The 12,890-nt window shown below is 44.1% G+C and overlaps 1 pseudogene across 1 annotated transcript; it reads right to left on the bottom strand.

Annotated features, from left to right (window-relative positions):
• Nucleotides 1-72: 72 nt before the first annotated feature.
• LOC106574359 (uncharacterized) lies at nucleotides 73-12,021 on the bottom strand (annotated as a pseudogene). The gene is made up of 4 exons (XR_014380807.1): nucleotides 11,766-12,021; nucleotides 1,363-1,690; nucleotides 1,033-1,193; nucleotides 73-872 (listed from the first exon to the last, which is right to left on the bottom strand). The product of XR_014380807.1 is annotated as an uncharacterized LOC106574359 (transcript).
• Between the last annotated feature and the right edge of the window lie 869 nt (nucleotides 12,022-12,890).

The raw sequence follows: 12,890 nt of genomic DNA, 5'->3' as shown, positions 1-12,890 counted from the left end.
TAGATAGAATACAATGCAGCTTGTGCACCTTTCAATTTCGTTTAATTTATATTTATATTGTATATCAAAGTATCTAATAGAACATTACAAATTCTGGTATTATTACAAATGCAAAAAGTCTACATATTGAGTGAATACATTTGTGTACAATAAATAATTGTGAAATTATACAATAGCCTACTAAATGTCCTTTAAAATATGGCAATGTTTCTAACTGTCTCTGAGAGATATTTTCTTCATGTTACTGTGCAAGTGTATTAAAAGGATTGTGTTGCCGAGAAGAAGTCAATCCCTAGTGATCTTAGTTAGACAAGTTGCCCTGCTCTGTCCAACGCCTTCCCTCTTCTTCTTCTTCTTCTTTCTCTTCCTCTCTGCCATGACCATGGCCCCCAACACTGTTATCACCACGGTGATCGTGATAATCAGCACAATAACCATCTAGGGTGCGATACACAGCTCCGTATCCATATCCATCAACCTGTAGTTCGCTAGTTCTGTCGGAGCATTACAGCTAAGATTATAGTAATCATCCAAGAACAGCCTTTGAACACTTCTAAGCTTATGGAACACTTTCTGTAGGTCACGATTGCAGTTCCAGGGGTTTCCTTCCAACAGGATATGGGTACTATACATGTGGATGCTTAGGAAGGTCTTGAAGTAGATGGTGCTCATCTGGTTGTGGGCCAGGTTGAGCAGGGCCAGGGAAATCATGGGGGTGAAGACACCCTCTTGGGTCTTGTTGATCTGGTTCCCTGCAGGTTGAGGACCTCCAGGGACTTCAGCATGGAGAACACCCCATTGTTTAGGGAGACGAGATGGTTGTCCTCCAGGTGGAGCTGCCGCAAGGTGGACATGGAACCAAAGGACCTCACCTGGATGGAATAGAACAGAACACAATAGAATAAAACAAAACACAATACAACAGAATAAAATAAAACACAATATAATATAGTAAAATAGAACAGAATAGAATTGTAGAAGTCCTGTGTCACCTTATTTGATGTTGTTCAACAAAAGTAAAAACAACCTCACCTGGATGTTATGGATGGCGTTGCCAGTAAGGTTGAGCCTCTGTAGGCCATCCAGGTGCATGAAGCTCCTGCTGTCCAGGGTATGCAGGTGGTTGTAGCTCAGCTGCAGCTCTCTCAAGAGCGTTCAGGCCCAGGGAGAAGCTCTCGCTCAGGGACGAGATCCTGTTTAATCAATCGATACATCAATCAATGAATCTATCCATCCAACCATCAAATTTAATTGATCAAGCCCCTTTGACATGAACAGATGCCACAAAGTGCTTTACAATAACCCGGCCAAGACCTCAAAGAGCAAAACAGAAACAAGAGCCCAGGAAAAACTCTCCACTACCTGTTACAACCCAGGTCCAACTTCTGAAAGAACTCTAGCTGGGTGAAGGCCCCGTCAGCCACAGCGCTGATGTTGCTGTCCTTCATAAGCAGAACCCCCAGTTTGCGTTCCATTTGGAAGGAACTCTTCGGAATAAAGGTTAGGAGGTTCATAGATAGGTCCAGGTGTTGCGTGTAAGGAGGGATGTGGTTGGGTAAAGAGGGCGTTAGTGCAAGCGGTGAGTTTCAGTTCCTCGCGACAGTCGCAGCCTTTCTCGCATGGGTGCCGTGAGACTTGGAGTAAACCTTCATCAACAGTAGGAGACAAAAGAAGTACTGCATTTTGGCCCCTTACACCTGTGAACATGAGACAGAGAAAGTGTGGTAACACTTAACCTAAAGTTGTTCTACCTGTGTATTAAGGCTGTAAGTACACCAGCAACAACAGTCTATTTGCATGTTGTTGTGTAGTAACTTCGGAACTGGATTCTAGATAGCGTAATGGAGTTGAGCAATATAGCCCTGAAACGTTCAGCAAGTAGGCTACCATTATACAAGTATCTCTGACACAACAATCTACAACAAAGCATCCATTTTGACCAAATATGGCAATTTGGCCATAATAAAATAAAGAGAAAACATGAACGCCATATCTTCACATCTATGACGAGGAGGGGGCTGGAGAGGAGAGGGTTTTTTAAAGAGATTGCTTGTAAACTGGGGCAACATCTGCGAATAAGGCGACACTTCCCTCTGAAGCGTGAGCGTGTGGGTTATGTGATTTAAGGACAGCGGGTGTCAACATGGGTGGAGGGGAGTGAGATGATCCTCCATTTATGTAGCCTAGTTGATGAGTCAGATATTTATCTGCTGAACCTGTTGAACTGCAGTGAGAAAGATGATAGTAATTCCAACCAAATCCCTAACTTAGTTTCATTATCTATCCTTCAATCAATCCATCCACTTACATGAATCTGACATCTCAGTTTACCCACATAAGCCTTTTCCCGGTCACCACGTGAAAGGCAGAAATTTCTACCTCATGGTGGACGCTTGTGTAGCTCTGTGTAGCTCAGTTGGCAAATGCTGTGGGTTCAATTCTTGGGTGTATCTAATACAGGTTCAACTTTTTCTGCCTGGGACCCAAATGAAAAATTCTGTGGTTTCCGGGGACCCAAGCTTACAAAAACACGCAACTATATGTAAATATCGGTACATTTCATTCCCCTTATGCCCAATAACAAATGCAACATAGACAAGAACAATTAAATGAAATACCCATATACATAGCTATTCATGTTTATTTTTCCCCATTAAAACACTCTTACATGTGTCTAGGTTGGACCTGTTGCTGTTAAAATACAATAAATCACTGGAATAAACTGATTGATCACATCACACAGATGTAGACCATAAAACACACACACACACACACACACACACAGTCCTAATGGTTGGTGTGTGACTGGTTGACGTTTTCAACAAGCAGGTCTATTCTTGGCTCAGTTTTTGACAGTTGAGAACCCTGACTCGCACAGGTATGTGGTGCCAAACAGGATCAGAACATCTACTGCTTTCTCAGTCAGTTTCTCAGCCTCAAAAAGCATCTTGCGTCTATCAGTGTATTCCAGTTCAGAATAAAAATGTTTGCTTGTATTTCAACAGCAACCGTTTTTTCCCCATCTTCATCTGTACTGTTACCAGGGTTGCACTATCAGTAACGTTAGCTAGATAGCTTGCTTTGGCTAATGTTAGCTATTAGCTGTGTAAAAGGCCAGGGGGTTGTTTGAAGAGAAACTCACATCGACTACTATGAGAGTAGTACTCCCTTATTTCTGCTTATCATCACCTGTTATACAATTACAACAATACCTTGCTAGCTGACTTACTTTTCCACTGTCAAAGCACTGCTTCCTGAAGTATTCGGCCCTGTTCTAAAATAATTCCCTGGGTTTACCGTCATGCTGTGGATGTTTGATCAGGACCTGTCGTTTTAATTTGTTCGTTTTGAGAGACTCATTACTAAGCACTTCCCTGCACAAAATACACTGTGGACGCTCCTCGTTATTTCTCAAAGTTTGTATGAAACCAAGAGAGAGAAACTCATCGCTGTATTTGCATTTAATGACAATATAACTTGTGGCTAGCTTGGGTCCATTCGATGACAGCGGTGAGTGATGACGAGTGGGAATTACAAGCCAGTTGCTGACAGCGCATCATCTGCTGCTGAACAACAGCACTGCAGCGTGTGTGTCGCGAAGTGATTTTCAAGAAAACTGTCGAAAAAAAAAAAGTTTATTAAACCGCGAAGCACACGGGCATCTTCCTCTCACGCAGCTGCCAAACTGAGCAGAAACACCGCTGCAAAGTAGAGAGCGAACCGAACAGAGAGTGCAATTGCACTTGGCCAAAATCAATTCCTGTAATTCATGAAATAATTATAAATGTACTCTGACACCTCGCAACCCACCATTATCAGGCTATCGACCCATTTTGGGTCGCGACTCATACTTTAAGAAAGGCTGATCTAATACCCACACAGCTTACAAAAAAGGTATGCATTCACTGAACTGTACGTTGCTTTAGATCAGGGTCCCGGGACTACACAGCTTATTCAAATAACCAACTCATCAAGCTTTGATTATTTGAATCAGTTGAGTAGTGCTAGGGCAAAACCCAAAACGTGCACCCAGAGGGGGCCCCAGGACCGAGTTTGGGAAACCCTGCTTCAGATAAGGTGTCTGCTATGAAAGAGAAGTTAGACAGAGTTGTTTAGGGGTTTGAATTTCATTCTGGCCCCTGGTTTACTTTCCAGCAAGGCCTGACCTGGACAATTCTATCTCTGTGACTGGAAACAAAGTATTGATATTTCAATATAACAGATCTTTAGTCTGCCACACAAATCGTACACTGAACAAAAATATAAACACAACATGCAACAATTTCTGAGTTACAGTTCATATAAGGAAATCAGTCAATTGAAATAAAATCATTAGGCCCTAATCTATGAATTTCACTTGACTGGGAATAAAGATATGCATCTGATGGTTACAAATACCTTTTAAAAAAGGTAGGGGTTTAGATCAGAAAACTAGTCAGTTTCTGGTGTGACCACCGTTTGCCGCATGCAGCGTGACACATCTCCTTCACATAGAGTTGATCAGGCTGTTGATTGTGGCCTGTGGAATGTTGTCGCATTCTTCTTCAATGGCTGTGCGAAGTTTATGGATATTGGTGGGAACCGGAAGACGCTGTCATACACGTCAAGCCAGAGCATCCCAAACATGCTCAATTGGTGACATGTCTGGTGAGTATACAGTCTATGGAAGAACTGGGAAATGTTCAGCTTCCAGGAATTGTGTACAGATCCTTGCGACATTATCATGCTGAAACATAAGGTGAGGGAGGCGAATGAATGGCACGACAATGGGCCTCAGGATCTCGTCATGGCATTAAAATTGCCATCGATAAAATGCAATTGTGTTCGTTGTCCATAGTTTATGCATGCCTATACCGTACGCCACCGCCACCATGGGGCACTCTGTTCACAATGTTGACATCAGCAAACCGCTCGCCCAAACTACACACTGCCCGACACTGTTGAAATCCAGATTCATCCATCGAGGTAGAGCATTTGCCCATTGAAGTCGGTTATGACACCGAACAACAGTCAGGTCAATACTCTGGCAAGGACGTTGAGCACACAGATTAGCTTCCCTGAGACGGTTTCTGACAGTTTGTGCAGAAATGATTTGGTTGTGCAAACCCACAGTTTCATCGGCTGTCCGGGTGGCTGGTCTCAGACCATCCTGCAGATGAAGAAGCCAGATGTGGAGGTCCTGGGCTGGTGTGGTGACATGTGGTTTGCAGTTGTGAGGCCGGTTCGACGTACTGCAAAATTCTCTAAAACAACGTGGGAAGCAGCTTATGATAGAGAATTTAACATTAAATTCTTTGGCAACAGCTCTGGTGGACATTCCTGCAGTCAACATGCCAATTGCATTGAGACATCTGTGGCATTGTGTTGTGTGACAAAACTGCACATTTTAGAGTGGCCTTTTATTGTCCCCCGCACAAGGTGCACCTGTGTAATAATCATGCTGTTTAATTAGCTTCTTGATATTCACCACCTGTCAGGTGGATGGATTATCTTGGCTAAGGAAAAATGCTCACTAACAGGGATGTAAACAAATTTGTGCACAACATTTTATTCATTTACTTAACTAGGCAAGTCAGTTAAGAACACATTCTTCTTTACAATGATGGCCTAGGAACTGTGGGTTAACTGCTTTGTTCAGGGGCAGAACAACAGATTCCTACCTTGTCAGCTCAGGGATTTGATCTAGCAACCTTTTGGTTACAGGCCCAACTCTCTAACCACTAGGCTACCTGCTGCCCCGTTTGAAAGGAATAAGCTTTTTGTGCATATGGAACATTTCTGGGATCTTTTATTTCAGCTCATGAAACATTTTTGTTCACTATACTTATAGAAGACTGACTGGTGTCACAGGGGTCGTGGAATGGAGACCAAGACGCAGCGTGGATAGTGCTCATTTTCAATCTTTTAATGAAGACACTTGACAAAATAACAAAACAACCTACACAGTCCCGTCAGGTACTTAGACTAGAACGGAAAACAACTACCCACAACCCCAAAGGAAAAACAGGCTGCCTAAGTATGGCTTCCAATCAGAGACAACAAAAGACACCTGCCTCTGATTGGAAACCATACCCGGCCGAACACGAAAACCAACACATAGAAATAGACAACTAGAACAAACCCACATAGAAACAGAAAACCCAAAATACATACAAAACAAACCCCCCTGCCATGCCCTGACCATTCTACTATGGCAAATTACCTCTTTCCCTGGTCAGGATGTGACAACTGGACAGATTATAGATCATATTTAGTTACATGCCTAAAGAAAAGTAAGCGTGTGCAATTGATAAACATCATTGTAACAGTCCATAAAATATATACTTTTTACTAATGTACTACCCTAATCGTGTTTGGATATCTTTACTTTTCCAATATTATTTTACGATCAATCTTACTGAAACAACATCACATTACTTTCATTTCCCCTATGACTTTTCCGTTTGAAGATTGACTTCATTTTCATCAACAAGATGTTTTGAATGATTTCAATAGAGAGAGCCAAAAGTCAAACACATAATGTCGTGTTTGTGGAGGAAAACAACAGGCTGTGTAAAGGTAATAACACACACCTTTTCCTGCTTGTCCTTTGAAACAGTATTTGATATCCAGTGACATCCAGTGTTTTTATCTGTTGTCCACATGTAAGAACAGAGAGGGGGCCGGTACTGGAAGGAGTGCATCGGTAAGCCTCCCCTTATAAGTCCTATAAAAACAAAGGATCGTCTCTGTCAGAGCCACAAGATTGCAGCCATAAAAGACAACTTCACAGTGGCTTAAATCAATGTAAATATCTCTATAAGTAGCCAGTAGCATCAGAAGATTTGTGAATTACTGTAAGAATACCAGTGATGAATTTCTCATCCCTGCCCCGGATCACACAGACACAGTGATAGTGACGTCCCTATGCTCCACATTGCTCTTGATCTGTCCCTGTCTCCCAGAGTCCCATCTGTCACTGTGGTGTGATAGAACAGGGGTTGTCATGGAGACACCTGTCACCTGCTCCAGCCTAGCTGTGGGATACATGATTGATTAAAGACATGACAGCTGGAGCAGTTGGATTGAGAGAACATTCCATGGACGCTCACAGGTGCTGGGATGACCTCTCTAAACATACTATATCATGGTTCTGTAGTAGGATACACCTCTACACACCATGTTGCCAGAGCTGTAGGGACAATGGACGTATCAGTGGCAGCAGAAATAATGAGTGAATGAAATCAACATTAGACCCAGTTACCAACATTAGATCGAGTTATTTCCAATTCTACCCATTCCACAGCCATCTAAGGATTAAAGACAATGGTGGATGAATGTGTGTAAAAATATACATTACATCTACATGGATGCCTGAATCAAATCTTTATTGGAACCATCATGTAACCCAAACAAACAGGGCCTAAATGGGTTGTGGTGGTTGTGACGTAATGACTCCTCCTATGCTTCTGTTTTTGACCAGCAGAGGGTAGCAGTCACTCATTTACAATCAATACACACCATTCTATTTCACCTTTTACCTTTGAATTTGGTACTGCATGTAGCAACTGCTAATGCATTTTTGCTGTCATGTTGATATGTCAATTGAAGAGTGTCATGTGGTATTCAGATAGTTTCCTATCCTCATTGTATCCCAGCGCAATGGCACCCTATTACCTATATAGAGCATCAATTCTGACCAGAGCCCTATGGTCCCCAAACAAAAGTAGTGCACTATAAAGGGAATAGGGTGCCATTTTGGACTCACACAATGTTTGGGTTACCAGTTTGGGTCACATTTTATCAGCACATTGAACCACATTAGAATGACTGTCTGAGGCCCTCTAGTCCTGTCAATGACCTTCACATGTCAAGGCTCAGGAGAAGACCCAGATGCAGACAGTTTTGAAGTAACAAAAGTTTATTACAGAAACAGGGGGGCAGGCAAAACGACAGGTCAAGGGCAGGCAGAGGTCAGTAGTCCAGAGCAAAGTCTGTAAGGTACAGAATGGCAGGCAGGCTCAGGGTCAGGGCAGGCAGAGTTCAGTGATCCAATGTGGTGTGACAAGGTACAGAACGGTAGGCAGGCTCAGGGTTGGGGCAGGCAGAATGGTCAAAAACCGGGAAAGCTATTAAACAGGAACTAGAGAAAGACAGGAGCATGGGGAAAACGCTGGTAGGCTTAACGAAACAAAACTAACTGGTAACAGACAAACAGAGAACACAGGTATAATACACTGGGGATAATGGGGAAGATGGGCGATACCTGGAGGGGGGTGGAGAAAAGCACAAAGACAGGTGAAACAGATCAGGGTGTGACACTCACAGATCCATCAGACCTGTTTCCACCAGCATGCATTAGCCTGAAAATGAGACCAGAGAGAGAGAGAGAGAGAAAGGGAGAGAAAGTGAGAGAGTGAGAGAGAGAGAGAGAGAGAGAGAGAGAGAGAGAGAGAGAGAGAGATAGTGGGACTCATTACACGTTTGCCTTATAATGTTTGACAAGAATGAGGAACACGGGGTCCATACAGAGCTTTATGACTGAAAGGAGGACCACAGAGGAACAAACAAAAAACAATAGGTTAAAGGTCACAATGCATTTTTAAAACAAGTAAGTGAACCTACCAATGACCCTGTGCACTTTCACTCAACAGACAGAAGCTTATGGCCAATTTGAGCAGTTGAATTTTAAATATGTGTGGGGTCTTCAGAGTTTATGGGAATGTGTGAGAGAAAGAGCTGTGAAAACAGCCACTTTGCACTGCAAGCCAAGCTGTCTAAGCTGTCCAGGCTGTCCAACAAACTTGGTAACATTTGCAGCAGTGTAACGCAACTTAATACAAAGTTATTATTCTTAGCTGTAGGAACAGATTGGGAGCAGCAGGATGGCCAGACTGAACGTTCACACTAACCGACAGATCAAATGTAGCACCTCACACAGACAGACAGCAAAGAAGATGGTGTGTGTGTGTGTGTGTGTGTGTGTGTGTGTGTGTGTGTGTGTGTGTGTGTGTGTGTGTGTGTGTGTGTGTGTGTGCGTGTGTATGTGTGTGTGGAAGGAAGGAAGGAGGGAATTAACGTAGCCAGTTCAGATTGTATGCGACTCATGTCGGTCAACATCCAGCCACAACAAGAGGAGTGGGCCAGGGATCCACAGGGATCCATAGGGATGGTGCCAGATGTGGCACTGGGAATGGGACTGGGACCGGGACTGCCATGACTCATTCCTATGAGGAGTTAGTAGAAAACACGTCCCTCAAATACAGTACAGCCTTCTTAGAAGAAACGGTGCTATAGGCTATAGGCTATAGGCTATATAACTAACATGGCTCAACTGGTTCAATGGTTCAATGGCTCGCAGCATAAATGGACCTAAAAAAAGATTCAGATACAGCTAGAAATGCCAAGCAGCCTTATTTGTTGCTGTGTACCGCCTCTCCCGTGCCTCTCGAATCCTACAAAGGAGTTTGACAGAGAAAGCTTGAGGAATATCAGCAAAGGCAGCATAGATAGGACATGTCCGTTTGTATGGATATGAACGGTTAGGTTAGTTGTGGTGGTAAATAACGCCCCGTGGTACCGGGCGGCGAGCCAGCCAAGCGGTAAAGTGACACTAAGGTAGGCAGCAAGCCACGCATGATTGGAGACCTGCTTCAGCTGCGCAGCGTATGTGTTGTTGTGGCCCAACAAATTATATCCGCTGTTTGAGTGACACACACCAAACACGCAGGCCCAACCGACCCACAAACACATGCTCAGTCACGCTCGCATAACGCATAACACACATACAGAGAACTACAGAGACACACACACACACACGCACACACACACACACACACACACACACACACACACACACACACACACACACACACACACACACACACACACACACACACACACACACAATCCTCTACTCGATTTTCCAGTAATTTATTGTTGAATGTGGGTCAAAAAGACCCATAGGAATTTGTTTTGACTCCCCCTTATTCTATTATGTGGATACTACAATGTGTTACATAGAGACATGTTGAATAATATGGAGCACGTTTTTCTTGCCCTGTGCGGCTCAGTCGGTAGAGCATGGCGCTTGCAACACCAGAGCTGTTGGTTCGATTCCTGCTGTGGCCACCCAATACAAAAAATGTGCGCATGCATGACAGTAGGTTGCTATGGATAAAAGCGTCTGCCAAATGGTGTGTATTATTTCTACACGATATATGATTGTGTGGAGACCTCTTGTGTGGTATTTGGCAAATTATGCAACAGATCCCACTGGTTCATGCAGTCAGCTACTGAGTAATGCTTTTCTGGAGAGGATTTCCTCAAACCTGTGAAACTAATGTAATGTTAGGCAAACATAATTTAATATGGGACTATGGTATTTGGTGGATTATGCTCACACAATGTGACTCTTTCACATGGTTTTGGCAGGAATTCCCAGCACTTGCCTTGATTGTGCAAGGCACGCAGGCAGGCACACGCACACGCACGCACACGCACGCACACGCACGCACACACACACACACACACACACACACACACACACACACACACACACACACACACACACACACACACACACACACACACACACACACACACACACACACAGTCTTGTACAACTAACCTTGTAAAGACACACAATTCAGTCTCATTCAAAATCCTATTAACCATAACCCTAACCCCTAAACCTAACCCTAGCTACTAACACTAAACCTAACCCTAGCTACTAACCCTAAACCTAATCCAAGTTCCTAACCCTAACACTAATTCTAACCTTAACCCTAAACCCCCTAGAAATAGCATTTGACCTTGTGTACACACACGCGCGAGCGTGCGCACACACACACATGCACACATGCACGAATACACACACACACACACACACACAAACAAACAGGGTTTTAATGTTACCTTACATAAGTCTTAATCCTTAGGTTTTTATCTATGCTGTCCTTGGAGGGAATTACACAAATTAAATCATAAGTAGATAAGATCAGAATAACAACCATTTCAGAACAACAGAGAACCAAGGAACATTTGCTCCCTCTCAGAAAGCCTTTGATAAACCAAGAGGGATTCACTTTCCCTTGGCTAACCCAGACGGTCAGTGAACCTGACAATTCAGAGCAAGATGACACACAGAAATGGGTCGAGATGGAAGAGAAGGAACTGAGGTGGGAAAACTACCAGGAGGGGATTTTTGGAGAAAGGTCACTGTGGTGATGGGGTAATTCATACATAAATATTTGGATGTGTCGTTCTGCTGAGGAACAGGTTGCATCCGTGCGTCAGAGGCTGATTGGAGAGACTGACTCAGTGTTCCATCTGGGTTGAGAGGGGAGGAATGAATTCCTCTGGGTTTAGAGGCAGAGAGAAGACAGAGAGGGAGAGAGGAGTAGGGGAGAAGGTAGAGGGAACAGAGAGGGAAGTGAGACAGAGAGGGGAGAGACGGGAAGACAGGTAGAGAGAGGGAGAGAAGGGAGAGAGGAGGCGAGAGGTGGAGAGAGGGGACCGACTGTGTCACCAAGGCTAAAACCTGTTTCATGTACACTCTTCCATTTTTCTCTTACTACTTCATTTTTGGTCCTTTATTAGATTAGATTAGAAAGTTTAATAGTCACATGTACAAGGTTGCAGATGTAGTTACAGGGTAACAGTGAAATTCTTGAGGGGGGGGGGGGGGGGGGGGTGTCTATAGGGGGAGGAGCCGGGGTAGCTGACTAGTGGTTGCTATTCAGCAGCTTGATGGTCTGGGGGTAGAAGCTATTGGCCAGTCGTACATGATGCTCCTGTAATGAGTGATGGAAACGGGGAGAACAGGCCATGGCTCGGGTGGCTGGGGTCCCTGATGATCTTCCTGGCCTTCCTGCAACACCTGGTGTTGTAGGTGTCCTGGAGGGCAGGCTGTGTGTCCCCAAGTGCCTTGCGGTCCGACAGGGGTCGGAGTTGCTGTACCAGGCTATGATGCAGCCTGACAGTTTTCTCTTGATGGTGGTCCTGTAGAACACTGTGAGGGCCCTCGGGGACAGGACACATTTCTTCAGCATCCTGAGGTTGAAGGGTCGCCGTCGTGCCTTCACCACGGGGTGTAGGTGTGCTTCGACCATTTCAGCTCCTCTGAGACGCCGAGGAACTTGACGTTTCTGACCGTCTCTACGGCGGCCCCGTTGATGAGGATGGGGACATGCTGAAGGGAATTTTATAATATCTGTACATTATAGGAACACCTGTAGTTACAAAAGTACAATGATTCATGTTTTGCTTTAGCTTGAGATGAAGAATCAGTGGTAGAGACTTTGTAAGTGCATGAAGAGGTCAACTGTACAAAAGTCATACGCCTGTTTGTTGAAACTATACTTTCTGTTCCTGTTGATACTATGCTCCATTCTTACTTCTGCTAGCACATGATAGCAAAAGGAGGAAGAAGGATTGGGAAACTGACTGCAAATAAAAATAAGCTGAACTCCGCCTAGCAGAGACATCTTTGTATTAGCAACTATTAATTATGAGCTTATATGGTATTAAAGTTATAGGACATCACCCTGGGTGGGGTGAACTTCAGTTGTGGATAAAAAGGGACAACACCATCTTGAGAGCTGAGCGTCTTGCTTGCAAATTGCTGTAAGTGTATACTCCGGGTTGCAATTCTTATTAAACAAACTAACCTCTGACCAAATAAGTTTTCCTGTGGTCTCTTGAGTGCACATAGGGCAGAAATCCCTAACAATGCCCAGCCTGGTTCCTCCTGAAGTCCACGATCAGCTCCTTTGTTTTGCGGACATTGAGGGAGAGGTTGTTTACCTGGCACCACGCCATCAGAGTGCCTACCTCCTCCCTGTAGGCCGTCTCGTCATTGTTGTTAATCAGACCTACTACTGTCGCGTAATCAGCGAACTTGATGATGG

This window comes from Salmo salar, chromosome 16, assembly GCF_965601325.2.
Source record: "Salmo salar chromosome 16, fSalSal1, whole genome shotgun sequence".
Lineage (NCBI taxonomy): Eukaryota > Metazoa > Chordata > Actinopteri > Salmoniformes > Salmonidae > Salmo > Salmo salar.
Note: the sequence above shows the minus strand (reverse complement) of the source record. Positions and strands in the feature narration are given on the sequence as shown.